Source organism: Schistocerca cancellata, chromosome 6, assembly GCF_023864275.1.
Source record: "Schistocerca cancellata isolate TAMUIC-IGC-003103 chromosome 6, iqSchCanc2.1, whole genome shotgun sequence".
In the NCBI taxonomy this organism is placed as follows: Eukaryota; Metazoa; Arthropoda; class Insecta; order Orthoptera; family Acrididae; genus Schistocerca; species Schistocerca cancellata.
In genome coordinates, this window is record NC_064631.1 from 564499482 (window position 1) to 564513466 (window position 13985).

At 44.4% G+C, this 13985-nt stretch overlaps 1 non-coding gene across 1 annotated transcript; it reads right to left on the minus strand.

Annotated features, from left to right (window-relative positions):
• Positions 1 to 326: 326 nt before the first annotated feature.
• On the minus strand, positions 327 to 401 carry Trnat-ugu (transfer RNA threonine (anticodon UGU)). The gene has a single exon. It is a non-coding gene; the product is annotated as a tRNA-Thr (tRNA).
• Between the last annotated feature and the right edge of the window lie 13584 nt (positions 402 to 13985).

Sequence of the window (13985 nt, forward strand, 5' to 3'; positions counted from 1 at the left end):
AGACGACATGTAGCGAAATTAAAAGATAGAAGGGACGATCAAAAACTTTCTTTTCGAGGGCGTTGCTATGGCTTATATGCAACTATCTCCGACATGTTGGACAATGGATTAGTGTGGCAATAGTGTCTTTCCAATGTGCATGGGGTAAACACGGAAACATGAACTGTGGCGACATTATGAGTAAATTCGTCCAAACAGGATCAACGCGCTGTTATTCTTTTCTTGGCTGTGGGAATACCAACACCGGTACAAATTAGAATTATATATTAATACCTTCAGCTGCTGACGGGCGTTAATACTTTTCATCGGGGACAGGTGAAAATGTGTGCCCCGACCGGGACTCGAACCCGGGGTCTCCTGCTTACATGGCGGACGCTCTGTCCAACTGAGCCACCGAAGGCACAGAGGATAGTACGACTGCAGGAACTATCTCACACACGCCTCCCGCGAGGCCCACATTCTCACCTTATATGTCCACACAGTACATTCGTAGTGTCCCCACCCAACACACTCATTACTCGTGGAAGACATTCTTACCAAGTCCCGTAAACGTTCGGGGAATATGTGTGCATCCACACAGAAGAAGAAGGTCATGGCCGGTATTGCCAGAACTATATACTTATATGGATATGGTGTCTGTTCTTTCGGACATGTCCGAAAGAACAGACACCATATGCGTATAAGTATAACACTAGTAGAAGTCCACCGGAGAACGAATAACTGCACAGGGCATGGTGTCTGTTGAAACCTGCCATTGTGGAGTGTTGCGATAAGGGGTGCTGCTGCCTCATCATAACGTACGTCCGCATATCGCAAATGTCGTAAGGCAAAAGTTACGCCAATTCGAGTGGGAGACACTCGAGCACCCGCCCTATTGTCTTGATCTCTCCCCACGCCATTATCTGGCCATCGGTCCCTTAAAAAAGACCTTGAGGTATCGACGACTCCTATTGGACGAGGATATGCAGCATGCCGTTACGGACTTCTTCAGGCAGCAGGATACGGCATTCGGAGTTCAATTAAACGTAAGTGCTGACATTTTTCGTTTTTAGCTGCGTGCTTTTCCGATAGAGTCTAATTATGGATAAGTTTGTAAGAAGAAAGAAGAGGAAAAGCGCTTTTGAATCGTCTACTAGCGTTATGGTAAGGTACAAATACGTTCGCACTTCTGTAGTTACGTAGTTATACACTCCTGGAAATGGAATAAAGAACACATTGACACCGGTGTGTCAGACCCACCATACTTGCTCCGGACACTGCGAGAGGGCTGTACAAGCAATGATCACACGCACGGCACAGCGGACACACCAGGAACCGCGGTGTTGGCCGTCGAATGGCGCTAGCTGCGCAGCATTTGTGCACCGCCACCGTCAGTGTCAGCCAGTTTGCCGTGGCATACGGAGCTCCATCGCAGTCTCTAACATTGGTAGCATACCGCGACAGCGTGGACGTGAACCGTATGTGCAGTTGACGGACTTTGAGCGAGGGCGTATAGTGGGCATGCGGGAGGCCGGGTGGACGTACCGCCGAATTGCTCAACACGTGGGGCGTGAGGTCTCCACAGTACATCGATGTTGTCGCCAGTGGTCGGCGGAAGGTGCACGTGCCCGTCGACCTGCGACCGGACCGCAGCGACGCACGGATGCACGCCAAGACCGTAGGATCCTACGCAGTGCCGTAGCGGACCGCACCGCCACTTCCCAGCAAATTAGGGACACTGTTGCTCCTGGGGTATCGGCGAGGACCATTCGCAACCGTCTCCATGAAGCTGGGCTACGGTCCCGCACACCGTTAGGCCGTCTTCCGCTCACGCCCCAACATCGTGCAGCCCGCCTCCAGTGGTGTCGCGACAGGCGTGAATGGAGGGACGAATGGAGACGTGTCGTCTTCAGCGATGAGAGTCGTTTCTGCCTTGGTGCCAATGATGTTCGTATGCGTGTTTGGCGCCGTGCAGGTGAGCGCCACAATCAGGACTGCATACGACCGAGGCACACAGGGCCAACACCCGGCATCATGGTGTGGGGAGCGATCTCCTACACTGGCCGTACACCACTGGTGATCGTCGAGGGGACACTGAATAGTGCACGGTACATCCAAACCGTCATCGAACCCATCGTTCTACCATTCCTAGACCGGCAAGGGAACTTGCTGTTCCAACAGGACAATGCACGTCCGCATGTATCCCGTGCCACCCAACGTGCTCTAGAAGGTGTAAGTCAACTACCCTGGCCAGCAAGATCTCCGGATCTGTCCCCCATTGAGCATGTTTGGGACTGGATGAAGCGTCGTCTCACGCGGTCTGCACGTCCAGCACGAACGCTGGTCCAACTGAGGCGCCAGGTGGAAATGGCATGGCAAGCCGTTCCACAGGACTACATCCAGCATCTCTACGATCGTCTCCATGGGAGAATAGCAGCCTGCATTGCTGCGAAAGGTGGATATACACTGTACTAGTGCCGACATTGTACATGCTCTGTTGCCTGTGTCTATGTGCCTGTGGTTCTGTCAGTGTGATCATGTGATGTATCTGACCCCAGGAATGTGTCAATAAAGTTTCCCCTTCCTGGGACAATGAATTCACGGTATTCTTATTTCAATTTCCAGGAGTGTATATTTATAGGAGCTTATTATGTTAACACAGGAATTGTTATTTGGAGACGGGTAGAACTATGGGTCTCACACATTTCAGTGTTTCTTAAAGCTGTGGAGCGATAAATATCAGTATAAGTATTATTAAATTAAAATCAGTGCATAAAAATACACTTGGATTTGTCAGTGTCGCTCAAAAATCGTGTTAATCAACAAAAATATAGTCCAAACGCGATGGATGCGTTTCTCTAAAAATTTTTCTCAAAATTCCACCACTTTTGGCTCAAATAGCGAATTATCGGCCAACTAAGTCACCCGGTTAGTGCTCAGTTATGACAATCGGTCCCGTTACGGAACGTTGGGGAAAGATTTGTGGGGAGCGGAAGGGGTACGTCATGACAGCACATTCTGTACTTCGTTTGTTTTTAAACAACTTTTATAGTGGGCTGCTTAAATTCGTCTGAGCCGACTGAATCTTGTAATCCTCCCCCCTCCTCCTTCTCCCGTCCAAAATCTATTTTTAAAAATTCTAATTACACCCTCATTGGAAGGCCTGATAGAAAATTATAGTTGCTGTACTTTTCTCTGGTGTTTGCTCTTTTCATTTTTCCTCTGAGATACTTGATTTTTGCACAGTCAATTGAATGTGGGCCTGGGGGGTCCACAGTAAAAAGATGTCATCCTCTTTACTGGTTGGCGGGAGTACCGTCAGTGGCCTCACGTCTAACTTTTTGTTTCAATATGTTGATACATGCAAATTAATTTCTGAGCTCACGAGTAAAGTTCCTATTAACATAACACGAGGGGATATCAAAAAGTAAGCTGCACATTATCATGGCAGGCCAAATAACTTTTATTGAATGCTGCAATACACTTCGAAGTGACACAAATAAATGACACTATTTTTCAACATACTCACCACATCTTTGTAAACAATGGTCAAAAAGATATAGCAGTTGTTCAGTTTCTTGAGGACAGAAATTCGCTTCACTTCCAATGCACTCAAGATATATTGTTGTAACAGTGCATATGGAGTACATGAAATAATTACACTGACGGATTAATAACACAAGCGTTTCTGAGGTACAAGGTATCGACCCATACTGAAAAATCCATCGATCGTACTGCTGGCGTGTAATATCCGGCGATACGTTATGCCACGCCTACTCGAGCAGTTCACGTAGTTTATAAGACATATGAAGATGGTATCTGTTCTTTCGGACATATCCGAAAGAACACATACCATCGGTGACCTTGTAGCGCTCTAGAATGAAATGATAATTAGATCAAGACTCTGCGTTGCCGACAGGCGTCGATATACATCAGAGGGGACAGTTGAAAATGTGTGCCCCAATCGAGACTCGAACCACGTATATTAAGAGTTATTTGATGACGAACCGCATGAGTCAACTCTCATCCCATCATATTCCGCACACACTTGGTTGGAGACAGGGCTGGAGGTCGTGCTGGCCAGGGAAGTTGCTGCCATCTTGTAGAGCACATTGAGTTTCACGGATAAGGTGTGAGCGACCATTATCCTTCTGGAACAACACATCACTTTTCTTTGCCAAAATGGCTAAAGAAGCGATCTACCAACATTCTGCACATACCGAGCGCTGATTAGCATACCCACCTGGAACACGTATTGTGTTCGAGTATAATGACTTTCCTGGAGACTAGAAATCTACTCTGTAGGAATCAGCATGGGTTTCGAAAAAGACGGTCATGTGAAACCCAGCTCGCGCTATTCGTCCACGAGACTCAGAGGGCCATAGACACGGGTTCACAGGTAGATGCCGTGTTTCTTGACTTCCGCAAGGCGTTCGATACAGTTCCCCACAGTCGTTTAATGAACAAAGTAAGAGCATATGGACTATCAGACCAATTGTGTGATTGGATTGAGGAGTTCCTAGATAACAGGACGCAGCATGTTATTCTCAATGGAGAGAAGTCTTCCGAAGTAAGAGTAATTTCAGGTGTGCCGCAGGGGAGTGTCATAGGACCGTTGCTATTCACAATATACATAAATGACCTGGTGGATGACATCGGAAGTTCACTGAGGCTTTATGCAGATGATGCTGTGGTGTATCGAGAGGTTGTAACAATGGAAAATTGTACTGAAATGCAGGAGGATCTGCAGCGAATTGACGCATGGTGCAGGGAATGGCAACTGAATCTCAATGTAGACAAGTGTAATGTGCTGCGAATACACAGAAAGATAGATCCTTTATCATTTAGCTACAAAATAGCAGGTCAGCAACTGGAAGCAGTTAATACCATAAATTATCTGGGAGTACGCATTAGGAGTGATTTAAAATGGAATGATCATATAATGTTTATTGTCGGTAAAGCAGATGCCAGACTGAGATTCGTTGGAAGAATCCTAAGGAAATGCAATCCGAAAACAAAGGAAGTAGGTTACAGTACGCTTGTTCGCCCACTGCTTGAATACTGCTCAGCAGTGTGGGATCCGTACCAGATAGGGTTGATACAAGACATAGAGAAGATCCAACGGAGAGCAGCGCGCTTCGTTACAGGATCATTTAGTAATCGCGAAAGCGTTACGGAGATGATAGATAAACTCCAGTGGAAGACTCTGCAGGAGAGACGCTCAGTAGCTCGGTACGGGCTTTTGTCAAAGTTTCGAGAACATACCTTCACCGAAGAGTCAAGCAGTATATTGCCCCCTCCTACGTATATCTCGCGAAGAGACCATGAGGATAAAATCAGAGAGATTAGAGCCCACACAGAGGCATACCGACAATCCTTCTTTCCACGAACAATACGAGACTGGAATAGAAGGGAGAACCGATAGAGGTACTGAAGGTACCCTCCGCCACACACCGTCAGGTGGCTTGCGGAGTATGGATGTAGATGTAGATGTAGATGTTGTAGCAAATCGCACCCCAGACCATAAAGCCCGGGGGAGGACGAGGGAGGGGGGGGGGAGTCAGTGGTGAGTGTGTGTTGGATGAATGCAGCAGGTCTACATTGTGCGCGTAAACAACCATCACTTGTGTGCCATTCCATTTTCTTCCAAGTGATCCGCTGACGGTACCAGTCGCGCCTTGCACATCGATGCTGTGGCGTCTGCGGAAGATGGACTAAAGACGTGCATGCCAGTAGTCACACTGCTAATAACCGGTTCGCAACAGTTCATTGGGACACGTCTGGGCTGACAACTCCTCTTATCCGCACTGTGGTAACTGAACGATCTGCCACTGTTGCTCATACAGTACGACGATCCTGGAGAGCGTCTGTGCTGCGTGGATGTGCAGAATCTCGTGTACAGGTGTGAGAATGTCCACGTGACCACTGATACCAACATCGTTGTACAACTAACTGACGCAGCACGCCCAACTTGCCTGGCACTTCTCCGATAAGACGATCTCTCCTTCCGAAGTCCACAATTTGACCCCTTTCAGTTGGCTGAAGGAAGCACGAGTGCATCTCCGTGGCATGGTTGCCTGATTGCTTAACACGTGTGCACCTTATGGATGTGAGTATTCCGTATTAAAGGGTAGACAGCACTTCTGTAGCTATGCCACTGAGCTATCTGTTGGCGGACGATCTTGAAAGCGTTATCAACACATCTACAATCCACCAGGTGGCGTGTGCCGTCATCGGATCAAAATTAACATCTTCTTTCCATGTGTACTAATCTTTTTTCCCCAGTCAGTCTTATATTAAGTGGAAAGACGACCATACAAAGGATGACCGAAGACTCGCAATTGGATCCTGAGGGAAACCATTTCTGTTTGTTACCGTTGCTAAAATTTTCCAACCTTCCAACACTAATGGACTACATTTGTCATTATTTTTGGTAAGTGCGGTTCAAAAGATTTGTTTGTAGTATCCTATTCATTATAATAAAAAAAACAGTTCTTCAAGAGAGTATCAATATCCGTATGATCAAATTCTTCACAAACATTATAAAAGACATCATCTAATGACTTTTTTTGTCGTTGTCCTGTCCAAAGAGTCCTGTTGTTGTTGTTGTGGTCTTCAGTCCTGAGACTGGTTTGATGCAGCTCTCCATGCTACTCTATCTTGTGCAAGCTTCTTCAACTCCCAATACCTACTGCAGACTACATCCTTCTGAATCTGCTTAGTGTATTCATCTCTTGGTCTCCCTCTACAATTTTTACCCTCCACGCTGCCGTCCAATACTAAATTGGTGATCCCTCGATGTCTCAGAACATGTCCTACCAACCGATCCCTTCTTCTAGTCAAGTTGTGCCACAACCTCCTCTTCTCCCCAATTCTATTCAATACCTTCTCATTACTTATGTGATCTACCCATCTAATCTTCAGCATTTTTCTGTAGCACCACATTTCGAAAGCTTCTATTCTCTTCTTGTCTAAACTATTTATCGTCCACGTTTCACTTCCATACATGGCTACACTCCATACAAATACTTTCAGAAACGATTTCCTGACATTTAAATCTATACTCGATGTTGACAAACTTTTCTTTTTCAGAAACGCTTTCCTTGCCATTGCCAGTCTACATTTAATATCCTCTCTACTTCGACCATCATCAGTTATTTTGCTCCCCAAATAGCAAATCACCTTTACTACTTTAAGTGTCTCATTTCCTAATCAAATTCCCTCAGCATCACCCGGCTTAATTCGACTACATTCGATTACCCTCGTTTTGCTTTTGTTGATGTTCATCTTATACCCTCTTTTCAAGACACGTCCATTCCGTTCAACTGCTCTTCCAAGTCCTTCGCTGTCTCTGACAGAATTACAATGTCATCGGCGAACCTCAAAGTTTTTATTTCTTCTCCATGGATTTTAATACCTACTCCGAACTTTTCTTTTGTTTCCTTTATTGCTTGCTCAATATACAGATTGAATAACATCGGGGATAGGCTAAAACTCTATCTCACTCCCTTCCCAACCACTGCTTCCCTTTCATACCCCTCGACTCTTATAACTGCCATCTGCTTCCTGTACAAATTTTAAATAGCCTTTCGCTCCCTATATTTTACCCGTGCCACCTTCAGAATTTGAAAGAGAGTATTCCAATCAACATTGTCAAAAGCTTTCTCTAAGTCTACAAATGCTAGAAACGTAGGTTTGCCTTTCCTTAATCTTTCTTCTAAGATAAGTCGTAGGGTCAGTATTGCCTCACGTGTCACGTGTTGCAACATTTCTACGGAATCCAAACTGATCTTCCCCGAGGTCGGCTTGTAACGGTTTTTCCATTCGTCTGTAAAGAATTAGTATTTTGCAGCTGTGACTTATTAAACTGATAGTTCGGTAATTTTCACATCTGTCAACACCTGCTTTCCCTCGGGCATGGGTGTGTGTGTTTGTCCTTAGGATAATTTAGGTTACGTCGTATGTAATCTTAGGGACTGATGACCTTAGCAGTTAAGTCCCATAAGATCTTACACATTTGAACATTTTTTTGTTACTTAAAGTAAATAATATCGAGTATCATGGCGAACCTGTGCATCTGATTCCAATATATCTTTTTATATGGTATTTACCTACAGTTATCGGTCTTACCACCGTAGTCGCGACGCAGACGGCATTAGCTTCTCTTCCACAATCGACTCCCCTCCTCAAATAAACTCGGCTGAGCAGGTTGTCGGTATTTTGCGTTCGCCTCTGCAGGGCGCCGCAGCTGTCAGCAGCAGACCCGTGTCCAGCCCCCTTCCCCCCCCTCTCCCCAGCCACCATCCCATCCAGAACAGGACACGCCGTGTCAGAGGACAGCTGGTGTCTCGCCGCAGCCCAGGAGGGCCGCCCATCTCCCCGTATCCCTGCTGCGCCGTGCGGTTCCGTTTTAATTAACGCCCACCGCTGCTGCAACACACGTAGATGTCACGATGTACCCTGCAGCAGAGTCAGCTGTCACAGCCTGAAACCTGCTCTTATTTAACTCGCAGAGTTTTTAGCTGGAAAGAGGGTACTTTGAATTTGCGAAGCTAATATAGCGTCAGAATTTCTCGTGGAAAAATTTTACGCTCTGATACATTAACTTCCATCTCTAAAAACGAAAATTTTACTTTCTGTTACGTAAATGATTCAGTCACAGGGTGTTTCTCAAAACATGGAGCTACGTACTTCTTTAATACTAATTGACGATAAAGTCCATCTACTTTGACATCTGCAGTCTTCTAGCCATAATATGTTGTGTGGGGAAGGGTACAGAGTGTACCAGTATCAATACCCTAGACTCTGCCCTTTCATTTCATGGATGGTACATGAAAAGAAGGAGTGCCATGTGTAGACTGCCTAGCTGTTAGGGTTAGTATTTGAACATTTTATTTTATCCCTGATTTTTCGTTTTAATACTCTCCTGGAACGTTCAAGTCCAACTGAATACTGGAGACAGAAAACGTTCTAATTCAGTATTTTTTTTTCAGAAAACGCGTTTTCAGTGTTTTGATGTTCTTAGTACACTGCTGCATGTCTCTAGATTTGATCCAAATGCCAAACCTTGAAGAATATCTTTAAAACGTGCATTAGTAGAAGTCGCCTCCCTCAGCAGTTCCAAAATTTGAAAGACAAGGGAAGTAGTTTTTGTTGACAGTAGTTCTACTCGTTAAAAACTTAAATGCTACACTTCATGACTTGTATTATCACAAATAAAACGTAGTGCCTCAGTATTAATAACTTGGAGCAAAAGCTTTATTCCTGTTATTTAGTCTAAAACTGACATTTCTGACATCGGGGCTATGTACAAAATACGATGAGTCTTACCAAGACGGAAACATCAGTCAGCCAGTGTTAATAATGCTGTTTATTTACACAAATAATATTAACAGCTGGCCAACCAGTTCAGCCACAGGATGTGAGGATGGTTTGATGGTCTAATATGGACCTAGGCGGACTCTGCACAAAACAAGAACATCGGAAGTCAATCATAAAAACTCAAGTTTTATCAGACGGACAGTCTAGTGATGCCCTCTGAAAGTCTGTCATCAGTCTCACCTTCAAACAACTGCGTAAGGACACGGATTCAGTTCTTATGAAATGACTCAATTTTGCATCCACATCTATCACGAACCTCATCATCACAGTGGAAGAGGCTGCTGCAACACTTCCCATGTAGCAGCTGAAGAAGCACGTCACGAAATCTGTCGTGCTCTCCTGCGAGTGAAACTCATTAAATAGAAAATGTGTAACAGGGAGAGAGCAGCCAGTAAGGCACGAAGACAAGAGCCAGATGTTGTGGTCTTATCAGTTGACAAAGGTCACGCAAGTGAGGTGTCACCTCACCAGGATTACACTGAGAAATTTGGGGGGGGGGGGGGGGCAGAAATTACATACCGGAAGACCGAGGCTGATCATACCGAGGAGTAGAAATGAAGATCTGTGTGCTCCTCGAAGAATCTGACTTGCCAGACGAGGTTCTTAAGAAACTACAACATAGGGCACCAGTTCTGCTCGGACTTTATGGACTGCTGAAATTTGACAAAGTCGGAGTGCTTTTATGCAACATTGGTACCCGATGTACTCATTCACTGAATACCTACAGGAATTACCTAGTCCTTGCGTCGGTAAGATTTCACATCACGTCCGCTACTCTGCGTATTGTGATGGACGTATTAAAAACTTTAACCTTAAGGATAGCAACATCCTTGTGAATTTCAACATTGTCTCTCTTTTTACCAGAGTGACTTTACAAGAATCCTTAGAACCTATTGACGATAAATTTGACACAGCGACGACCAACCTTATCGGGTATACTGTATAATGACGTTGACATACTTTCTTTTCGACGGTAGACTACTAACAGCGCCGCGCGGGGAATCCGTGCTGTCTAGGGTGCCTTGCGACGGTTCGCGCGGCTTCCCCTGTCTGAAGTTCGAGTCCTCCCCCGGACCTGGGTGTGTGTGTTGTCCTTAGCGTAAGTTAGTTTAAGTAGATTAAGTAGTGTGTAAGCCTAGGGACCGATGACCTCAGCATTTGGGTCCCATATGAACTTACCACCACCACCAGCGCTACTAACGGCAGACGGAAGGACTAGCCATAGAGTCCACGTCCACCAATTGTCGGCAACATGTATATGCAACATTGCAAGGAGGAAGCCCTGGGTGTAGCTCAGTGGGAACATACATGTTTTAATTTTTTTGTATGTAGACGGTACCTTCATCAAATTTCCATGCGAAAGAGTCAAGCTGTCTCATATAAATGAACATAAGTTTTAGCATCGAAGTCGAAGTGGATAGAGTGCCCTCCCCCCCCCCCCCCCCCCGCCGCTCTTTATTGATGTCCTGGTATAAAGAAGAGCGGACGGCATGTTGACCTCAGCTTTTAGCTGCCACTACACAGAGCAATGGAGTAGGGTGCCGGGTGCTCAAAACAAAGGTACACAGGGTTCACACCCACTCTGACAATCAGAGTTTCTATCAATAACTTGAACATTTGAGGACAGTATGCCAGAAGAGCGGCTAGACGTCACAAATTGGGAGAGCACTACCTCCTCTACCCACTGCACAAGAGATGGAAACAAGAGGAACCTCAGCAGGGTGAAGCCACTGCGTGTATTACCCTTTGTAAAGCATTAACCGGAAAGACAGGACTACATCTCTGGCAAACGTTTACAGAGGACAGTCTTCTGCCCACCGGCTAAAACATGCTCACTGCTCAGACTAGGGAAATCCTCATCTGCATACAAACTCCACAACCCACCGTACCTGCATCACGGAGGGTACCCTGTACCGTGTAGTGTTTTTTTTAATATATGTATTTTGATTAAATTATTATTCTCTTGTGAAGATTCAGAAATATGTTGTGAGTTTTGCACCACTTCTTGGCGGGAAGAGCAAAGACTTTTCAAAAACTTAAGTACTGTCACTTTATATGTCACCTGAAATCGTTTGCAGAAGGCGTAGCGTTCTCAAGATTAAGAACAGAGTTCGCATTTCCACTTAATTTATTTGTGTCGCGATAATTTTCGATCACGACCGGATATGAGACACAGCAACTAGGAACAGAGAAACCTAAAGGACCAGACAGAGCTGGAAATTTCCTTTGCTATATTACACCACACGCTAAAAGAAATTGGATTTAAATCTCAAACAAGGTAAATGATTATGCCTCTTCTGCCGTAGCTACGACGAAGTCGGTGCCTGGTAGCTGTATGAAAACTATAAAAACTGTATTTCTGTTGCCATTAATAGGAGACAGATTGCATAGAAATACTTTATGTAATAAGCAGGCACTACAGCATTTGAGAGCACAATAACCAATTTCATTACCTTCGTCAGTATTGCTAACAATAGGCACCATACAATTTCAGTTTTCTATCTTGCTGGCTGCTTCTTTAAATAAAGTCCTTTAACATCTTAGATATTTCATCTTAGATGCACACATAAAATCTTACATAGCGCTGCACAATAGTAATATTTTATAATAACTAATTCGTGATTGCGGACCGCGCCACCTTCGCGTCCGCCGTCTTTAAAAAATATATCGGGACTGTGGTAACAGAAGAGGATTACAATTCTTCAGTTGTCAAAAATATGAAAAACAAAATATCGATATCGATACAACTTATGAACAATTCGTATTCTGCGCCGTGGCGCGTAAGATGTTCTTTGAAATATCAGGTGGTCGCTGCTCAGCGAAGATCTAAGAAATTTTTACAGAAATTGTATGGCTTTTATGAGCCTGCATTGTTAGATTATCGAATGTAAGTTTATTTAACCTATCGAAACAGATACTAATATTACAACCGCTACTAGTTATTTCCTTTCCTCTTCTCATTGCAAACAGAGAGAGGTAAAAATTATTGTCTATATGCCTCTGTATGAGTCCTAATTTCTCATATCTTCTTGGTCCTTGCCTGATCGTACGTTGGTGACTCTAGAATCGCTCTGCAGCCAGCTACAAATGACGTTTCTCTAAATTTTCTCAATAATGCTCCTCGAAAAGAGCATTGCTTTCCCTCCAGGGACGCCCATTTGAGTTCCCGAGGCATCTCAGTAATACTTGCTTGTTGTACGATACTGCCGACAACAAAGCTAGCAGCCCGCGTCTGAATTGCTTCGATGTCTACATTTAATCCGACCTTGAGCGGACCCCAAGTACTCGGACAGTACTCAAGAATATGTCGCAGCAGCGTCCTATATGTGATTCCTTTATAGATGAACCACACTTTCACAAATTTTCTCCCAATAAGTCGAAGCCGACCGTCCACATTATCTACCACAGATTTCACATGCTCGTACCATTTCATATTTCTTTGCAACGTTACCCCCGGATATCCAAACGACAAGACTGTGTCAAGTAGGATACTACTAAGGTTGTGTCTGAACGTTACTCCTTCGTTTTTGGTACTCATCGACATCAACTCACATTTTTCTACATTTAGCTACATTTAGAGATAGCTGCCAGCCATCACACTAAGTAGAAATTTTGTCTAAGTCATCTCGTATCCTGCTACAGTCACTTCGACACCTTCCTGTACACTACAGCATCTTCAGCAAACAATCGCAGATTGCTATCCATTCTGTCCTCCAGATCATTTATGTACTCTCCCCCTGGCCACTCCTGACAATACCCTTGTCTATGGGGAACAGGTGCCGACGAGGACAACGTACTGGGATCTATTACTTAAGAAGTCTTCGAGCCACTCACATATCTGGGAAGCGATTCCATATGTTCCTACCTTCGTTAACAGTGTACAATGGTGAACCTGTAACACTGCTGTCGATACTCCCTACAATGGTCTTTTCTAACTTCTTTGTCTATTTTTAGTTAATGTGACTTCTGCATAACCATGCTCTTCGATGTACCATTCAACTAATTTTTATTAATTATTTATGATGAATTATATAATTGTAATTAATATATGGATGTAATTTAAAAAGTAATATAGGTACTGTAATAGAATAAAAATGTTAAAATTTTACTTGTAATACTAGTTCATGCATAGTGGCAGTAAATTTTTAATTACGTAAAACATGGAGGGAAGTATCTCCGCAACGGAACTGGCTAGGCGGGAATGGAAAAGGTGGCTCTGGCTGTCGACCTGCGGTTGGTGGCTAACCGGCGACGTGCGCACGTCTGGTGAACTGCAAAAGGCGAGAGGAACTGCAAGATTGTTTAATACAGCCTCTGATACGGAAGTAATCTGGCTTATTCTCCATGAAATACATTCGTTAGTTCAGTACTACGAAAATCCTACACTAAGAAGAGAATTTTCAGAGCCCTTTACACGAAGAACGACACTGCCATCACTTTCATCTCAAATTAATAGTTGAGTGCTGTGTATTTGCATGGATCAACCATGAGGTTTCTTTTTCAATAATAAGTCTCTGTTCCCCAAACTTCATGTTGAGTCACCGTATTTTATTCTTAGCCCGTTACCTAGACAAGGTCCTATCCCAAGCACTACGATAATTCCGAGTATCCTATTTTACTGAACT